Source organism: Podarcis pityusensis, assembly GCF_964106645.2.
Source record: "Podarcis pityusensis genome assembly, chromosome: 11".
NCBI classification, from domain to species: domain Eukaryota; kingdom Metazoa; phylum Chordata; class Lepidosauria; order Squamata; family Lacertidae; genus Podarcis; species Podarcis pityusensis.
This window is the reverse complement of record NC_138036.1, coordinates 18,334,149-18,352,874: the sequence shown is the minus strand read 5'-3', so window position 1 is coordinate 18,352,874 and position 18,726 is coordinate 18,334,149. Positions and strand designations below refer to the sequence as shown.

Sequence of the window (18,726 nt, the reverse complement as noted above, 5' to 3'; positions counted from 1 at the left end):
GAGAGAGAGAGAGAGAGAGAGAGAGAGAGAGAGATGAGGAATCTCAGGCCTCTCTGGCCTTGCGATGTGGCCCTTGGAAATTTCCCCAGGCCGCTCCTCTTGCTGACCCTGCATTGCTCCTAAGTTTTTTTGACTTGCTGCAATGTATGCTTGAACTCTGATGATGTATTCTTGCATTCCTGGAAGGACGATAAAGAGGAGCATGTGTAGAAACTGGCCTACTATACAAAGGTAAAATTTACAGTCATTGCTCCACGCATCGTTGCTCCTGGCCCTGCCACCATTGGCATATGGCTCCCAGAAGGATTTCCAGAAGCAAATGTGGCCCCAAGGCTGAAAAGGTTTCCCCAGACGTTCTATGCATTTTAGGCATTAACATAATTGATTTGTATTCTGTTACTTTATGCTGTACATCTCGCTGACCTCCTTTGGGGGAAAGGGTGACACTTAAATATAATTAATTGCATTATAGCATATAATGACTTAATTAAATGTAATTAAATAAATACATTAAGCAGCAAAGAACTTGCAGTCTGTTATAGACATCGGGGCGGCACCTTCCTATATTCTTTCCAATGCCTGAGAAAAACATTTCAGTTTAGGCAAATGTGTCCCGAAACATGCAGAATATTGACGTGTGTTTTAATCTGGATTTCAGCTTATCGTTTATTTTGATTACTTTTTTAATGTTTCAAGTAGCTATTTTTAAATGTTTGCCTTTCCCTGTTTTATTCTTTCTGTAAACCACTTTGAGGTTTTTATTTTAACCAAGCAGTATATGAACCTCATGAAGTTGATAATGAAAACAAATAGTATCACTGCAATGTTTTTAAGGTTGCAGTGAAATTCGCATTTGCAGCCTCGATGCTGGTCCCTTTCGGGGGGGGGGGGCGGGACTGCTAGGGTAGTTCGGCCATCAGATTTCACAGGAAGGGGAACATACCACCCCGAATAATCTGCAACTTGATGGCGCAGCATACATTCACATCCTGGATTGCAGTGTCTGCCTGTTCTTCAGATTTACTTGCATCACTTCCTCTTTTTCCCCTCACTTGCTTTTTATAGCCTGATTTTTCTGGCTCTCTGGTGGGGCTTAATTTGAGCCAGGGAAAATGGTTTGAAACACCATAGCTCAGCCTTTAGCATTCTGTATGTATACAGTGGAGGGATATAGGGCGGCTGTTTCTGCATTGTTACCTTTTTACAGGGGAAAGAAAAGTGAGGAGGTCTCATTGCAGAAGTGGAAATCCTTGCACTGGCAGGACATGTTAGCTGGATACGACCCAAAGGCAATTTAATTAAGTTCATTTTTTACTGCCTGGGAAAGGGAGAGGCACTTGAAGGCTTTTCTGCCACAAGTGCCAAAAGTATTTGGTTGGGTTTGGATATTATTGTTGTTGTTGTTGTTGTTGTTGTTGTTGTTGTTGTTTAGTCGTTTAGTTGTGTCCGACTCTTCGTGACCCCATGGACCAGAGCACGCCAGGCACTCCTATCTTCCACTGCCTCCCGCAGTTTGGTCAGACTCATGTTTGTGGCTTCGAGAACACTGTCCAACCATCTCGTCCTCTGTCATCCCCGTCTCCTTGTGCCCTCCATCTTTCCCAACATCAGGGTCTTTTCCAGGGAGTCTTCTCTTCTCATGAGGTGGCCAGCGTATTGGAGCCTCAGCTTCAGGATCTGTTCTTCCAGTGAGCACTCAGGGCTGATTTCCTTAAGAATGGATAAGTTTGATCTTCTTTCAGTCCATGGGACTCTCAAGAGTCTCCTCCAGCACCATAATTCAAACGCATCAATTCTTTGTCAAATTGAATGCAGAGATGGGGAACCCCAGCCTCAGTTGTAAATTGTGGCCCTCTAAGCCTTTGTATCTGGCCATAAAATTATCCATAGCCCCGCCATCTTCCCAGACCGCTTCCCTCACTGCCCTTCCTCTGTTCTCTCTTCCAGTGCCTTTGCCTGCCTGCACTGTGTCCTCATTATTATGCCCTTAATCAAAAGATCTCAGCAGGGAGGTTCGCAGAATAAAATACAATATAAAACTCAAGTAAATAATCAAACCAAGCCAATGAAACAATAACTCCCCTCTTCCCGCAGACACCTTTAAAAGGCTGTAGAATATTAATCCACCCAAGACTGATTAATGGAGTGCTCTCCCCAGGGAGGTTTGCCTGGTACCTATAACTATATAATGAAGGCGCCAGGCAAACCTCCCTGGGGAGAGCATTCTACCAATGTGGAGGCCCTACATAAAAGGCTCATTCTCGTTTTGCCACCCTCCTATATGTGACTCGGCTACTCTGTTCCAATACATTTTGGGTATGGTGGTGGGGCTCTTCTCTGTACTTAATGGTCTTATGGCAAGCCAGTCCTGCTGTGTTTTGGAGCCCTGATGTACATGTTGTGGAGTGGGGCCCTTCACCTCTTCCCCAAAGTCCTACCCTGAGGGCACTACCTTACACATATTCATTATGACATCTGCAGAGTGCATCCATATGTGGGATTATTTGTGTCTGTCATAATGAATGAGCACTGCTTAGAGATGGAGCAGCTCACACATAAACACGCAGATTGCTAGTTATTGGAATAGTAGAATTGTAGAGTTGGAAGAGACCCCAAGGGTCATCCAGTCCAAACCCCCTGCAATGCAGGAATCTCAACCAAAGCATCCATGATGGATAGCCAGCCAACCTCTGCTTAGAAACTGCAGAGAGTCCACCACCTTCTGAAGGAGCCCATTCCACGGTCAAACAGCTCTTACCATCAGAACATTCTTCCTGATGTCAAGTCTCCTTTCTTGTAACTTGAGGCCACTGGTTCGGGTCCTACCCTCTGGAGCAGGAGAAAACAAGTTTGCTCCATCTTTCATGTGACAGCCCTTTGGATAGTTGAAGATGGCTATCATATCACCTCCCGGTCTTCTCATGTCACCGCTGTCCCTCTTATCTATCTATAAAGTAATTCTAGCAGTGTGGACCTATCAATTGGTTTAATATTTCACCAGATATACTCCTGCCACTTCATTGCTATGAACCAAGGTGACTCGCCTGAGTTCAGGTTTCTGAGTTCGGTTCATTCCAGGGGACTGTGGCATTCTCCATTGCTTACTGCCCTCCCCCAAAACTCCCCCCACAGGCTACAGGTACATTAGTTCTAATTTTCTTCTTATTTTTTTTAGATGATCTTTATTGAATTTTTAGTTACATACTATACATACAAATACATTATATTTCACATTTGTTCTTGCTCTTCCGAGCTGACTTCCCTCCTTCCTTCTTCTGGCTTTTTTACGTCGCCTTTAACTTGTCGCATTGTCTTTGTCCATTTTATATATAATTGTTCTTCTTCAATGAGTAGCTCTCATTTTCATTACTTATTAAACAAGCCTTCATCATCTTTTTTTATCCCCCCAATTTGCTATAATTATCTTAACACATCTGCCTTAAATGCTCTTAAAAGACATGTATCTTTGAAGTGCATGTATCCCATGCCATATACCATTGAAGAATGCTAAACCTGTATCATATACTCTTCATAACAGGTGATGGGCACAATCCTGTAACATATCGTATAAGTGTTTAATTCCGACAGAATTCAATGGCTCTACAAGTCTGAAAAGGATTAAGTCTGAAGTGACTTGTTAATATTTAGCCAAAAAACCCCACAAAACTAAAAGGGTTTCAAAGCTCCAAACCATTTCCAAAGGAGTTATCCCACTGCTGGATCAAAACAGTGGCACATATTATGAGAATAATATTGTTGCTAACCCTGGAGAGATTGTATAGAGACAGCATATACACTGTATGATAGATATCATACGGGCATCTCATAGTGTTATGCCTGGATAGCTAAGTTGGTTAGAGTGTGGTGCTAGTAATGCCAAGGTTGCAGGTTTGATCCCCGTATGGAACAGCTGCATATTCCTGCACTGCAGGGATTGAACTAGAGATGATCATCAGGGTCCCATGCAACTCTACAGTTCTATGATTCTATGAAAATGGTGCTGCTCAGAATCCTGGAGATAACATACAGACTTCATGATTAGCAGCCCCCATTTGTCCTTTAAAGCCTTCTAAGTTGGTGTCCACAACCGGATCTCATGGCGGCAAATTTCACAATCTGATTACACACAGCATGTAGGACTACTTCCTCTTTGTCAGTTCCGGATGAACCCAATCACCAGATGAACCCAAGTTTTAGCATTCTGAGAAAAGAGTGATACAGGCTGCTTTGCAAAGAAGGAAGGTGGGGTTCAAGAGTTTATGGCCCTTCAAATGTTGTTGGGCTGCAACTTTCATCCACTCCAACCAGCATGGCCAACGGTCAAGGATGATGAGGAGTTGTTGTCCAACAACATCTGGAGGCTCACAGGTTCCTCAGACCTGGGATAAGGGATACTGAATCTAGGATGGGGGCTTACCAGGGCTTAGCATCAGAACCTTCTGTTTCATGGCTCAGGGCAGTGCCTCTGAGCATGTGTAGAATGTCTTTCTTTTTCAGCAGCAGTGAGGGATTTGTGGCCTTCTAGATACTGCTGGTCTTCCCAGTAGTGATGTATGGAAGTGAGAGCTGGACCATAAAGAAGGCTGATCGCCGAAGAATTGATGCTTTTGAATTATGGTGCTGGAGGAGACTCTTGAGAGTCCCATGGACTGCAAGAAGATCAAACATGTCCATTCTTAAGGAAATCAGCCCTGAGTGCTCACTGGAAGGACAGATCCTGAAGCTGAGACTCCAATACTTTGGCCACCTCATGAGAAGAGAAGACTCCCTGGCAAAGACCCTGATGTTGGCACAAGGAGAAGGGGATGACAGAAGACGAGATGGTTGGATAGTGTTCTCGAAGCTACTAACATGAGTTTGACCAAACTGCGGGAGGCAGTGGAAGACAGGAGTGCCTGGCGTGCTCTGGTCCATGGGGTCACGAAGAGTCGGACACGACTAAACAACTAAACGACAACAAGATACTGCTGGAATTCAACTCCCATCATCCCCAATCATTGGCTATGTTGGCTGGGATTGATGGGAACTGGAGTCCAGCAGCACCCAAAGGGTTGCAGATTCCCCACCTCTGCTTACATATATTTCTAGTGTTGGGGGCAGAGCAAGAGTTTCTTGTTTGGCCCTGGCTCAGCTCTGGAGGACATCAGCCTATAACCTATTGTTTTGGCTGCGTTGTTAGGAAGATTACTGGATAATAGCCCAGAAAAGCTGATTAATGTTGCATCATTGAGCATAAATTGGTTAGGCAATTGTGTTCTGATAGCTGGTAATCTCTGTGTTTTTGAATGAGACACCCATCAAGAGTTTGTAGGAGGCAACATCCCTCCAGCTGAGGAGGGGGTCCAGAGACAAGGTGTGGAAAAGGTGTTTGCAGTTTGGAAGAGAGAGTTAGACACAATGAGAGAAAGAGAGGAAAAAACCCAAGTTTCCAACTGCAGGTATTGGAGTTAGCCAGAAGTGAGGGTGCAGTCTTGGAGACCTGCCCAGGTTCCTCTCTGGGGGATCTCCTGCCTCGAAGGAGTGCCAGTTGCCTCCACTTGTGTTGTACTTGTAGATTAGTTAATAAGACACCATGAGTCTACAGTGCTCTCTCATCCAAAGAAAACTGAGCCTTGCCCGGCCCACTGCTCAGAGAAGTGGGGAACATGCAACACTTATAGTAACAGGAGTAGTAGTAATAGTAATGAGACAGCTAATTCATGCTTTTGAATTATGGTGCTGGAGGAGAATCTTGAGAGTCCCATGGACTGCAAGATGCTCAAACCTATCCATTCTGAAGGAAATCAGCCCTGAGTGATCACTGGAAGGACAGATCGTGAAGCTGAGGCTCCAATACTTTGGCCACCTCATGAGAAGAGAAGACTCCCTGGAAAAGACGCTGATGTTGGGAAGATGGAGGGCACAAGGAGAAGGGGACGACTGAGGATGAGATGGTTGGACAGTGTTCTCAAAGCTACCAGCATGAGTTTGACCAAACTGCGGGAGGCAGTGGAAGAAAGGCGTGCCTGGCATTCTCTGGTCCATGGGGTCATGAAGAGTCGGACACAACTAAACAACAACAACAACAACAACCACTCTTGAGACGGTTGAAACCTCTATGTACATGAGCTATGATGGCACTATTTTGAGGGGTTTTGACTTAACCAGGTGTGTAGGGAGAAATGCCAACAAGGTGGTTCTGATTACTTCTTCCCTCCCGCAAAGAACCAAAGTGAGAATGGATATTTCTGCAATTTCCAGTGCACAGAACCTAGTGAGAATCAAATCCTATTATACAATCTGTATCCGTGGCTGAATTCCGATGCTATTTTATTTTGTTTTGATTAATTGATACACTGTACTTTTATTATATATTTCATTTGTATTAATGTATATTGTTGTTCACTGCTTTGGGAACCTTGAGTTAAAATGCAGTATACATATAAATAAACCACACCATAATGACAATACACAACATTTGTATGGCACTTTTAAGTATTCAAGGGGTTTTACATGCATTTTCTAATAATCCTCAAAACAAGTAAATGTACACAAAGAGGAATTAGAAGTGTGTTAGAAATTGCATGCAATTTAAATGCTAATTTTCCACCTTTAAAAATCCACAAAAATCAGGATGGAATGGACCAATGACTGAGCACATGACAGGCACGGAACAGAAACAAGCTGGAAAAAACAGCCTTGTAAGGCAGCGATGGGAAAGACATAGTTGGTGTCAGACTTTTTATCTCTCCCCACTCCCCCTTGCCAATGATCCCATGGGGCAACTTTGACAGGTGGGTGGTGCCAACTTAAATAAACTATTGGGAGGGCCCATGTAAGCCCCTCCCCCATAATCAATCACAAGACCTGGCGTGCACCCAACATATGAATGACAATGTCCATTAACTTTGTAGAGGACCTGGTCCCCTCAAATGTTTTATGGGGAGCGAAGGGACCTTGGCCCCTAGGAGTTGGCTCCTAGCCATCACTTGCACACACACACACAAACCAAATGTCCCAAACTATGAATGACTTTTAACATTATGACCACAGTCCTCAACCCTTTTAAACTACAATCCTACACTCACCTATCTGGGAGCAAGCATCACTGAACTGCTTTGAGAAGCCATTAATAGGACTGAGCGGTTACTCATCTACAGGCCCTTTTAAATCCCATTGAATTTGATAGAATACAATGAAGGATGCAGGGACGTGGGTGGCGCTGTGGGTTAAACCACAGATCCTAGGACTTGCCAATCAGAAGGTTGGCGGTTCGAATCCCCGCAATGGGGTGAGCTCCCGTTGCTTGGTCCCTACTCCTGCCAACCTAGCAGTTCGAAAGCACATCAAAGTAGATAAATAGGTACCGCTCTGGCGGGAAGGTTAACGGCGTTTGCATGTGCTGCTCTGGTTTGCCAGAAGTGGCTTAGTCATGCCGGCCACATGACCCGGAAGCTGTACGCCGGCTCCCTCGGCCAATAAAGCAAGATGAGCGCCGCAACCCAAGAGTCGGTCACGACTGAACCTAATAATCAGGGGTCCCTTTACCTTTAATGAAGGATGCTAAGTTGAAGAGTGCAAAGGAAAGAAAGCAAAGTGATTGGGGCCCTGATCCTGAACCGAGCATCTCACAGAGCCAGGTTTTTTTGAAACCATTGAGGCTCCCAGCCTGTGTTTGTGTGTGTGTGTGTGAGAGAGAGAGAGAGAGCGCGCAAATGCACATGGGGAGGGTGCCAAACTGGGTCTGTGACCCAGGTGAAATAAAGTCTAGTTCTGCTTCTGCATAATCTTCTCAAATACAGCCCCCCTGCCCTATAGATTTCAAGGACATGGCAGAAAGCCCGCCATACGAGGGAAGGGCCATATCTCCGCGGTGGAGCACTTGCTTTGCACGTCAAATGTCCCAGGTTCTATCCCTGGCGCCTCTGGGTAGGGCTGCCCTCTGCCCGAAACCCTGGAGAGCCACTGCCAGTCAGTGCAAATGATATGGAGCCAGATGGGCAATACTTAGAATCATAGAAATGCAGAATTGAAGGGACCTCGAGGGGTCATCTAGTCCAGCCCCGTGCAATGCAAGACTCTCAACCCACACCTCACCCATCCAATCTGAAACCAAACTGGATGGACCCTGCTTAGTTTTGCAAACCTGCTGGCAGTTTTTTTGCTGCGCCATTGGGGACTTGGTTTGGGCAGCTCCCTGGGTTCCTATTAATTTGTCCCATTCATAACGTCCAGATCCTAAACTCTGCCAAACCCTTCTTCCCCCACCAGCCCCAGCTCTCCCTCCCCGCTTGCTCTAACCACTGACCCCTCCAGCCAGGACCGGATTTAGGTTTGATGAGGCCCTAAGCTACTGGAGGTAATGGGGCCCTTTATCTGTCCAGCTGTCCTTTGTCAACAACAAATTGCTGCTGTTTTTTGTGTTGAATATATGCTATATGGTAATTTATGGACCTAATATCTAAAGCCATTTGCACATGTTGCCATGCAACCAGTCCATGCAGAATGTAGGCACCCTATATATAGAAAAGAGGAAACCAGTGATATTTTATAGAGCAGGCTAGCAGGCGGGGGCCATTACTGACATCATAGGAGCCTACACAACACAAAACACTGTAGGTTTTATTTTATTTGTTTTTTATCTTATATGTTGGAAATGTATATCCAGGGGTTTTTTCCCTTTATTTTTTTTGGGGGGCCCCCCAAGAGTGTGGGACCCTAAACTATAGCTTGTTTAGCTTATACGTAAATCCGTCACTGCCTCTAACCACTGACCCCTCCAGCGCGCGCGGCGCTGGACTGTTTCCTACCCCCCACCCTCCATCTCCTTCCTCTCCGGGACGGAAGGAGTTAAGTTTGGGAGCGCAAGACACGTTGAGGGGGAGTCGCCCGAGCCGAGGCAGCAAAAACATCGGCGCGCATTCCTGGGCAGTGCTCAGCTGCCAGCAGCTGATTAAAACCATCTCTCTCGCTGTGAGTGGCTCAGGCCGCCGAAGGCTCGCGCGGGGCTCAATATTTAAGCGGAGCCGCCGCTGCGTCAGGGCGCTTGCCGGCTTCCCGTGGCGGGATCATGTGGGGAGAGGCGCGGCGCTGAGGCTGGTAAGGAACGCGCTTTCGGCAGGGGAGACAGGCAGGGAGGCAGGCTCCGGTTTGCAGCGTCTGTTTGCAGCCACGACAGCGGCTTTTCGGAGGCGTCCGAGTGACATGTCCGCGTTTTGCCTTCCCCACCTCCCAGGAGGTATCATGGAGAGGCACGACGAGACCGGCGGAGCTCCGGGATCGACCGGACGAGCTGCCTCGCCGCCAGGCAGCCGGGGAGCCTCCGAGGGGTGGCTGCTGTCGGCTCGAGGGGGCCTATTCTGAGCAGGGTTCACACGCACACGCAAACGCACACGCGCAAAAAACATACCCAACACACACGCTGGGTCTCGGTCGGTCCCCAAGGCAGCTGCGCCTCCGAAGGTCTCCAGGTGGCCTTGCCAGACTTGGGAGGCAGGAAACAATGGCTATATTTTGGCCTCTTCAATTGGGAATTTGCATTCCACTCTCTAATGCTGGGTTGCTTTCTATAAAATAACTACAGTGTCTCCTTAGCTTGCTTTTTAAAAAAAATCATCTTGCAGCCAAGACTGCTGGGAGCTGCTGCTATTATTATTACTACTACTACTACTACTACTATTACTATTACTATTATTTGAGTTTAATCTTGCCGCAATTGTATGGTGAAGTAATGGAATGAGTGGGGAGGGCGACAAAGTAGCCAGCTCTAAATGTGGTGTTTTGCCTGCAGTGTAAATGTAGCAATCCGGCTTGAGGATAATGTCCCTGCCACAGCTACCCCTTTAAGAGACCAGGACTCCCGGCATTTCTTAGGAAGGGGTGCGGGGAGAGCGGAATCCTAGGAAAATAAACAAGCATTGGAAGGGGGCTAGGTCAAGGCAGGCAAATGTATACAAAACAATAAATCTTGCCATTGAAATGGTCGTGCTGGAGAGCTTGGTTTGAGCAAGCTGAATAAAATAAGGGAGCAATTAAGCCGCGGAAAGTCGGAGGAAGCATCCCTTGAGACATTGCTATTCAGTTGGCACAGGGGTATCCTCCAGTCTGCACAGCACTATTCAGGGATGAGTGGAGCTAGAGTGCATCTGTTGTCCCATGTTGGCTATCTCTTGTTTGCATCTGCAGTGCTTCGCTGATTGGTTAGGCTTGAACTGGGCCCTGGAAAATGTCAAGGGTAATGGTTTTTGTGATCCCTGGCTTGTGTCCTAAACGTGGCAGCTTTCCCTAGAGTAGGGCACCTTCCCAGGTGTCAAATGCTCCTGTAACTTCTTCCTTGCCCTGGTGGAAACAGTGGTCCATTTAAAAGCAAGTGGGGAAACAATAGAAAGTAATATGTCCCCAAACCCTGGCTAAGTGTGTGACTTAACAGCTCGCCCAAGGGCTTATCCCAGGAATTTGTTGGTATAGGGTGGTTTGGAAAGGCAAGTTAACATTTTTAAAACCTCTGGAGTTCTGGGATTGTGTTGCCTTTCTTCTCTCCCTCTTCCAGAGGTGGTAGGAAAAATAATTTCCTAGAGGATAAAATATTGGATTTAATACACATGCATCTGGAAGAGAATTTGTAGGGCAAGAAAATATGTACAGCAAAGGAAAAAAAATTACAGCACTCTGGAAAAATGAATGAAATAATACTTTAAGCCATTATGGTTTCAGGGGAAAGGGGTTGATTCTTGTCAACTATGGTTGTGGGGAGGGAGATATTGAAAAGTATCTGAAGAACGTAGGATTAATGCGGCCAACAGGTTCATGTCTTGTGTTTGAAGAAAGGCTTGCCACTTTCTTGGCCTCCAGGATCAGCGGAGCATATACAAGCTTAGTTCCATACCAAGAAACCTCACCTTTCATGTCCAAAGCCTTGACTGACTTGTTGAGGCACAAGACCAGTAAAACATGGCAACTCTAGAAGCATGCAGTCTCAAAACCCTTATTTATATCAATTTGCTTCACTGAGTTCTTTCAACTCGATCAGCAGTCATTCAGTCAGAAGGTGGATCTGCCAGACCTCCCCATCTGCTTTGCTGATAGACTAGTGACTTTTGGCAGTTTCTCCCCTTGAAATCTTTCTAGTGCCGGAGTTGGTTTCCTTCCTCCCAATCCCTTTCCTTTTGTAAGCACGAAGAGGAATTGTCATATGCTTGACCTTTGACTAAAGAGCAGGATCAATGTGCTTTAAAGAAATAAAATTGTTGGCCCCAGAAAGCCCTTGATGGAATGCCTTCAGTATCGGCATGTAGACATCTTTCCAGCACTTTGTTTGAAGCAGGGTGGTGGTGCTGCCAAACAATTATTGCCCTAAAATAGAAATGCATGTTTCTGCAGAAAAGGAACTAATGGAAGATGAGGAGCAGGTGAGTTGTATTCACAGGTGTAAGGAGGAGAGGTGTGGTGGGCTAATCACCAAATAGCCAAAAGCCATGGCTTCTGTTAATGGTGTAGATGGGCTGAAAGGAGGGTTTCATGTTCTACTTCTAGTGTAACTAATTGGCTGAACTGCCTTTTTTTGCTATACACCTGCGTGTTTGAATGAAAGTAGAGTTTCCAGATGCAGAGGTAGAAGCATTTCAGGCAAAGCTACTGTGACATGCTTTTTTCCTCCTCCCTCCCAATCCCTATTCCTTTTCTGCTGTATCATTCTTAGACAGCAAACAGGTCAAATTCTTACCAGGAGGCTTAAAAAACCAAAAACCTGCTTTGCAAGCAGAAAAAAGTGAGAATGCCTAGACCTTTCTCTCCGCAGGTGTAATGCTTAACGGTGGTTAATAAACATAATGTCTTAACAGGACTGTAGAACTTGCAAGCAAGCCTCTGATCTAGGAGTCCAACTTGACTGAAATCCAGAACTTTTATTACCCCTTTAAGCTTAGGGGTGGGCTTAAAATTTCTGTGGCAGATAAGGCAAAGCCATTTTATTAATCAGCTGCCCCTTTCGAGGAGCCATATGAGATCTAGTGGAGTCACAGCATTCTTTAAGGCGGGGAAATGCCTAGTCATTCCTTCGGCCACAGCAAGGAGATGAAATGTCAAATGGGAACGCTTAACCTAATGAGTTATCTTATCACATTCTGTGCATCTGGGATAAGCAGAGTTCATCACCAGGCCAATATCTGCTTGGAAAAAAACACCCCAGTTCTTGTTAAATGTATATGTGGATGTTGGAAGCATATGCATTAATCAACAGACACCTTCTAAAACCATGAGGTTTTTAACCTGGTAGTATGCACTCATCTTGAATGTTCATTACCTTAGCCACTGGGGGTGGTTGTGTAGAATTCACCGACTGGTTGGCTAGATTGGTGCTCCCTGAGTAGGAAAAGAGCCCCTAATTAAATGTTCTCGAATAATCCTTGCTTGAGGTTGTTTGTTCCAAGTGGGGCATGTCACTCAGCAGTGTTCTAATGGAATTATTTCAGATGGCTGAGGCAGAAGTTGCCTTTGGCAGAAATCTCGTTTTATGGAAGTAAGGGGACCTCTGTAACGTGGCATGATGCCCCTAATCCTTCTGAGAAGTTGCCTTAACTGGAAATGAGGGTTTTGATGGGATGGCAGCTTGGATTAAGGGTGGGGAGGAGGAACAGAGACTTGTGCTGGGCTGAGACGACTTCCCGGAAAGTATTGAACTGCCCCATATTAATGCAAACTTGACAAGAAGCTCTGCAGAAATAGTGTTACTTGATGGGAGAAGGTAGCAGATTGTGCGCTGTGTAGGCCTTGTGCTGCTCCTCTTTAAATATTTCAGAAAACTTGAACTTCAGAACTTTACTACTAACCATGTAACAGGGCCAGCTAAGGACAAAACATTGGCAGTCAACTATCCATCACTGCTCACTCAGCAGTTCAGAATGCAACTGAGTAATAAAATGAAGCATAGGTCTCAACCAAAGGATGGTGCTGCTTACCCTGACTTGGAAGGCAACGCATGTATGTTTTGCTGTATGCTCCAGGATGCACCAGCTGATAACCTCAGATGTTCTGTAAAGCTGTCTGGTGGACACAGAAGTGGTCTTTGCAAGGAACTGTGTGCGAGAGAATGCACCAGTTAGATCTGTTATGTTGAAGCTGGCTACTAAGTCCCGCCAGTTCCTCTTGCTTGGCAGGATAATCATTGAAATGAAAGCTAACCGCAGTACCTACAAATTCCACTTGCAGTTGCAGAGCAGTTAACTTACAGGGGTGTTAATACACTGTTGCTTGGCTGCTGCTAATACTGTATACTCTTGATTGGCCACTGCCACAATCATCCTGAGATTGCAAATTCTGTAATGCATTTGGTTCACACAACAATGTTATAATTCTGGGGCCCACATGCCAGCAATGAATAGACCTTGCATTATTTGATTCAAGGCCAAAAGCAAGAACTTTCTGGCGCTGACATAGCAGGCCATGTGACAAAGGCATAGCAGAATTCCAGTGATGCATTCCTTCTGGATTAATACAGGCAAATCCTGCAATTTGGTCAAACTTCGTTATGGCGTTCTAAACATAGCTGCTCACCCCAATCTGGAAACCACCCAGGGTATATTCCCTGGCTCTTGCTGCATAATCCTTATGTTTTTTCCCCATTAACTTGCCATAGCTGGGCTTGCAGCTATTGAGGGCAGGGGAGAATAGTCCCAGTTAGGGTAGGCATAGGTCCTCCTTTTGAGACAGTCCTCTGTTTGAAGGGTTGTGGTCTAAAAGATGAAGAGCCATTGGAAGAGATAGCAACAAACTTGGAAGTTTAGCAGCAGTTAGTACCTGGACAGCAGACTGAACATTGGTTAACCTCCTGGTCTCTTTCCTACTGCTGTAAATATATATTGTAGTTCTAAGCTCATGTGTTATAAACAGACTTTACTACTACCATTTAACCCTAAACATTTTTTTCCAGGGGGACCATTTTATTAAGGGAAATACATGGCTATATACTGTTGAACTCCCCGATTGCTGAGCTTTCTCCATATATAACCTAGAAGGTTTGTGTTACTCTGTCACTGATGTTGTTGGATATGACAGCTAAAAATGTGGAACACTTGATAGGAAGCGCTGGCCGCATAATCACCCCATGGAAGTGAAAGCAGGACGTGAGAGGTGACCCAAATGGGATTCATCTAAGTGGTTGGCTAGTTCTTAGTGTTCTTACAACAGAGGAAAGATCTCTTGGTGTCAGGGTGGTTTTTGCAGCCAACGCTGTCACAACTGTTTAGCCCTTTTTAATGAAATGACTTGACTCTCTTCCACTGGAGTTTTTTACTTGCTAAAAGACTCTCTAGGCAGCTGTACTTCCAAGAATGTCTGCCCCATGATTTTGACTGGGATGCTTGACTTAAGCTGCGCACCCAGCATACACTTAAAGAACATGACTTCTCCAAAGAAATCTGGGAAGTGTAGTTTGTTAAGGGTGCTAGGAATTGTAGTGCTGTGAGAGGTAAACTCCCCAGGATTCTTGGGGGGACGCCATGTGCTTTAAATGTGTGGGTGCTTAAGCCGCCTTAGTGTATAGCGACCTGGGAATCAGTTCACAGAAGTGCCTTAAAACTGTTAGAAACCATTGGCATCTTTCAATGAGAGATGACTCCCAGTCACCCAAGTAATTCTCATGGTAGCGTGATCGGAATTCCTCTGGGTTTGGTGGGATTCTAGGCCTCAAGTTAAAAACCTTTTTTACAGGCAGCTGCAACTGAGTGCAAAATCCAGAGCTGTGCCAGTTGCAACAGACCTTGCCAAGTGTAGTTTTGTGAAACTGCTATGGGATGACTAAACAGTGTGATAAGTGTGAAGCAACCTAGAACACCAGCATCTGGGTTTAGTTGTACAGGTCTGCATGTAATATATAGCTGGGTGTTAATTCAGCCTCTTCTAGCTCACAAAAGGAAGATAATGGCCCACCTGTAGCATTGTTGAGCATGTACATCATCAGTGTTTCCCTGCCAATATTTCAGATCAAATACAGGCAAGTACCCATGACTGGGAACCCTCCCACAATGAGCAGGAGGACCACAAAATGGGCATCAGTTTCAGGGCTGACTTATAATTATATTGTGATGTAGCTTGCAATGCCCTCTACGGAGAGGTCCCCCAGGAAGACCATTCCAATCCAGAGTCTGAAATTGTCCAGCTGAGGCCCCATTTACAGTGCAGTGCTGAAAGCTGCCCTTTGCACCCTCTGTTCTTTATCCCTGTACTGTGCCCTAGATCATCCTGCCCTGGTTCCTGAAGCAAGGAGTGTTGCAAAATATACCCATAAACCTAACCTCAGTGGATCTGGTTGTCTTCAACAGAGAAGCTGCACCATGCTGTTGGATTTAAATAGGCTGTTGAAGTGAGTGGCTGGGAAGCACCTAACCCATGTAATGGGGCCTTCTTGGTGGTGGCGCCCGCCCTGTGGAACGGCCTCCCACCAGATGTCAAGGAAATAAATAACTACAGTGGTACCTCGGGTTACATACGCTTCAGGTTACAGACTCCGCTAACCCAGAAATATTACCTCAGGTTAAGAACTTTGCTTCAGGATGAGAACAGAAATCGTGCTCCGGCAGTGCGGTGACAGCAAGAGGCCCCATTAGCTAAAGTGGTACCTCAGGTTAAGAACGGACCTCCGGAACGACTTAAGTACTTAACCTGAGGTACCACTGTATTTGACTTTTAGGAGACATCTGAAGGCAGTCCTGTTCAGGGGCGTAGGAGGGGGGGGGTGCAGGGTATGTGTGGCCCACCCCGGGTGTCATCCTTGAGGGGGGTGACAAAATGACACACTGAGGGGGGAAGCACTTACCGCGGGGCCTGGCCTGTAGCACACCCGAGCCACACGTCTCTCCTGGGAATCATGCAGTGGCTCGGGACCCCCGCTGCCCGAAACAGCAGTGTGGGGCTTGCGTCTGCCAGGCGGACTCCGTGGGTGCCTCGCCGTGGTGCCCCCATGCGCGGATCACCACAGTGCCCCCGTGTGGCGCCCCCATGTGCAGATTGCCATGGCACCCTCATGTGGTGCCCCCATGCATGGATCGCTGCGGTACCCTGCCCCCAGCGCTCTGGGTGTCAGAGCAGCTAGCTATGCCCCTGGACCTGTTTAGGGAAGTTTTTAATATTTGATGTTCTATTGTTTTTAATATTCTGCTGGAAGCCGCCCAGAGTGGCTGGGGAGGCCCAGCCAGATGGGCGGGGTATAAGTAATTATTATTATTATTATTATTATTATTATTATTTATTATTACATACATACATACATACAGGCATGCACCGCAAGATGGCATTCCGTGTGTGTGTGTGTGTGTGTGTGTGTGTGTGTGTTGTTGTTGTTGTGGTGGTGGTGTAGAACATTAATAGTCAAGGAACCCTTAACATCTTGCAAAATAGGAACAGTTACCAGAAAATAAGCATTTGGAACATATGGTATCTGTGCACTACAGACCTAAAATAATTTCCTCTGCCCAGGAGATTCCCATTAGCTGTAGTCTCATGGCTTCTAGAGAATCACTTGCATTAACTTTAGTTACAGGATGAGGAAGTTTGTGGCAGTCAAAATGGTATAAAATCTATGTGCTGCAAGGAGGTTGCCTTTGGTAATGATAAACTTGACATAATTTGGTAGGTGCCTTCTAAACCTTTTTTAGATCAGTCTTGGCTTTTAACTTCTAGAAGGAACAAAGATGGGAGCAGAAGTTGCCTGAGTAATCCTGGTTTTATGTGGACACAGTGTAATCGCCGTACCACAGATGTTGACAGCATGGGGTGCTCTCAACATAAGAAGCTGCCCTTGCACAGAATCAAACCATTGTTTCATTTAGCCCATTCTTGTCTATATTGACTTGCAATGGCTCTTCAGGATTTCATAGTGTTTTCCCTCCCAGCCCTGTTTGGAGATGTCAGGGGTTGAATTTGGGAGCTTCTACATGCAAAGCAGATGCTCTTGTCACTGAGCTCTTGCCCAGGCACGGGTTTATCACCTCATCTGCTGCATGAGGAAACGGTGTAATTCAGTTATATAGTGCTTTTTAAGAATACATGTATTCTAACGCGCCTTACAAAAATCAAAATGCAGTAAACAGCACTTAAAAGTAAAGCTAAGCTGGTATAACAGCCTTTCTCAGCCTTGGGTCCTCAGATGTCATTGGACTACAACTCACACCATCCCTAGCTAGCAGGACCAGTGGTCAGGGATGATGGGAGTTGTAGTCCAACAACATCTGGGGACCCAAGGTTGAGAGAGGCTCTGGTATAGAGCACTGCCTTCAATGATATCTTAAGTCATATTTGGAGTAGACCTATTGAAATAAATGAACTTAAGTTATCCATGAGTGAATGTTTAAGTCCATTGATGTAATGGGTCTACTGATATTACTTGATTGGATAACATCCTGAGCTATGGATCCAGAATAATGTGGCTGATATCTTGCCTCTTCTGGGAACTTGCTAGGTAGACTTAGGAAAGCTGTTCTCTTTTGGCCTAAGTCTCCCCCACCTGCAATTTAGGGGATAATAAGGTAGGCGTGCCCAACCTGATGCCTCCAACTCATAGGATTCCTAAACAATTTGTGGAGAGCAGCAGGTTACTCAAGGCTGCCTTACAGGATGGCTGTAACTAGATTATGAAGTGTTTCTAAACACTTGAAAGCACTCAGAACAAATGTTTTTCAGTATTAAATATTGGAAATACTAACTAAAAATTAAATCAATTTTTGGATAGGAATTTGGAGGAAGGTTTCATTTAAGCTCCCCATCCCCTCCCAAAAAAGTAAGAAGCTGCTTGTATATTAAACTTACTCTATGTACCAATAATGGGAATCCTTTGACCCCACTCTTTCAGAGGATGTATGTTAATCGGCATTCAGGAATAGTGTACAAAAATGCCTTGTGTCTTCAGCATCAGCTTTGCAACTTGCCTCCCCCTCCTCCTTGAGATAGGTAGATTCAGGAATGACTGTCCACCCCCTTTGTGTTGCCTGGACCTATGCATACCATGACACTTGGTAGAATAGTCACAATAGATAATGCTGTCTTTGCAAATACTTGACATAATTGCTAGTGCTATATTCTACTCAAGTGGAATACAACCAAGTAATACTGAATTCATGCACATGGCTGAGCAAAGGATAAAACTGTCAGTGTTATCTCTAGTGGGAGGTGCAGTTATTCCTTTCTATTCCGGATCATACTCCTTAGTTGCTGTTTCCAGGACATTGCAGGCCAGTTGAAAAAAATGCTCCTTTGTAAAGTACAATGAATCTATCTTAATACTGAAAGCCCAGACCCTATGTGGGGATGGGTAAAGGAGAAATGTAGTTTCCCCTTGCTTGTTGGCAAATAATAACCTATTTTCTAATAGGTAGTAAAGTGCAGGTCTCTCCTTGCTGCTTGATGAAGGGAAAGTCTAACTGGCTTCAGAAAGTAGGGGTAGAGCAGATCCAGAAAATACTTGTTTTTAGAGGTCTTTCCTGTAGTACAGTCGTACCTCAGGTTAAGTACTTAATTCATTCCGGAGGTCCGTACTTAACCTGAAACTGTTCTTAACCTGAAGCACCACTTTAGCTAATGGGGCCTCCTGCCACCGCCGCACCGCCGGAGCACGATTTGTGTTCTCATCCTGAAGCAAAGTTCTTAACCTGAAGCACTATTTCTGGGTTAGAGGAGTCTGTAACCTGAAGCGTATGTAACCTGAAGCGTATGTAACCTGAGGTACCACTGTACACATGAAAAGGATCTAGGGGTCTT

General features: G+C 45.5%; 1 protein-coding gene across 3 annotated transcripts in view; it reads left to right on the top strand.

Moving 5' to 3' along the window:
* Positions 1–8,886: 8,886 nt before the first annotated feature.
* Positions 8,887–18,726, top strand: part of DAB2 (DAB adaptor protein 2) — a 35,967-nt gene continuing 26,127 nt past the window's right edge. For 2 of the 3 annotated variants that reach the window (XM_080972572.1, XM_080972571.1), the window contains exon 1: positions 8,887–9,078. The gene's annotated coding sequence lies outside the window, so the exon portion shown is untranslated. The remainder of the gene's footprint in view (positions 9,079–18,726) is intronic. The other variant, XM_080972573.1, reaches the window with a different exon arrangement.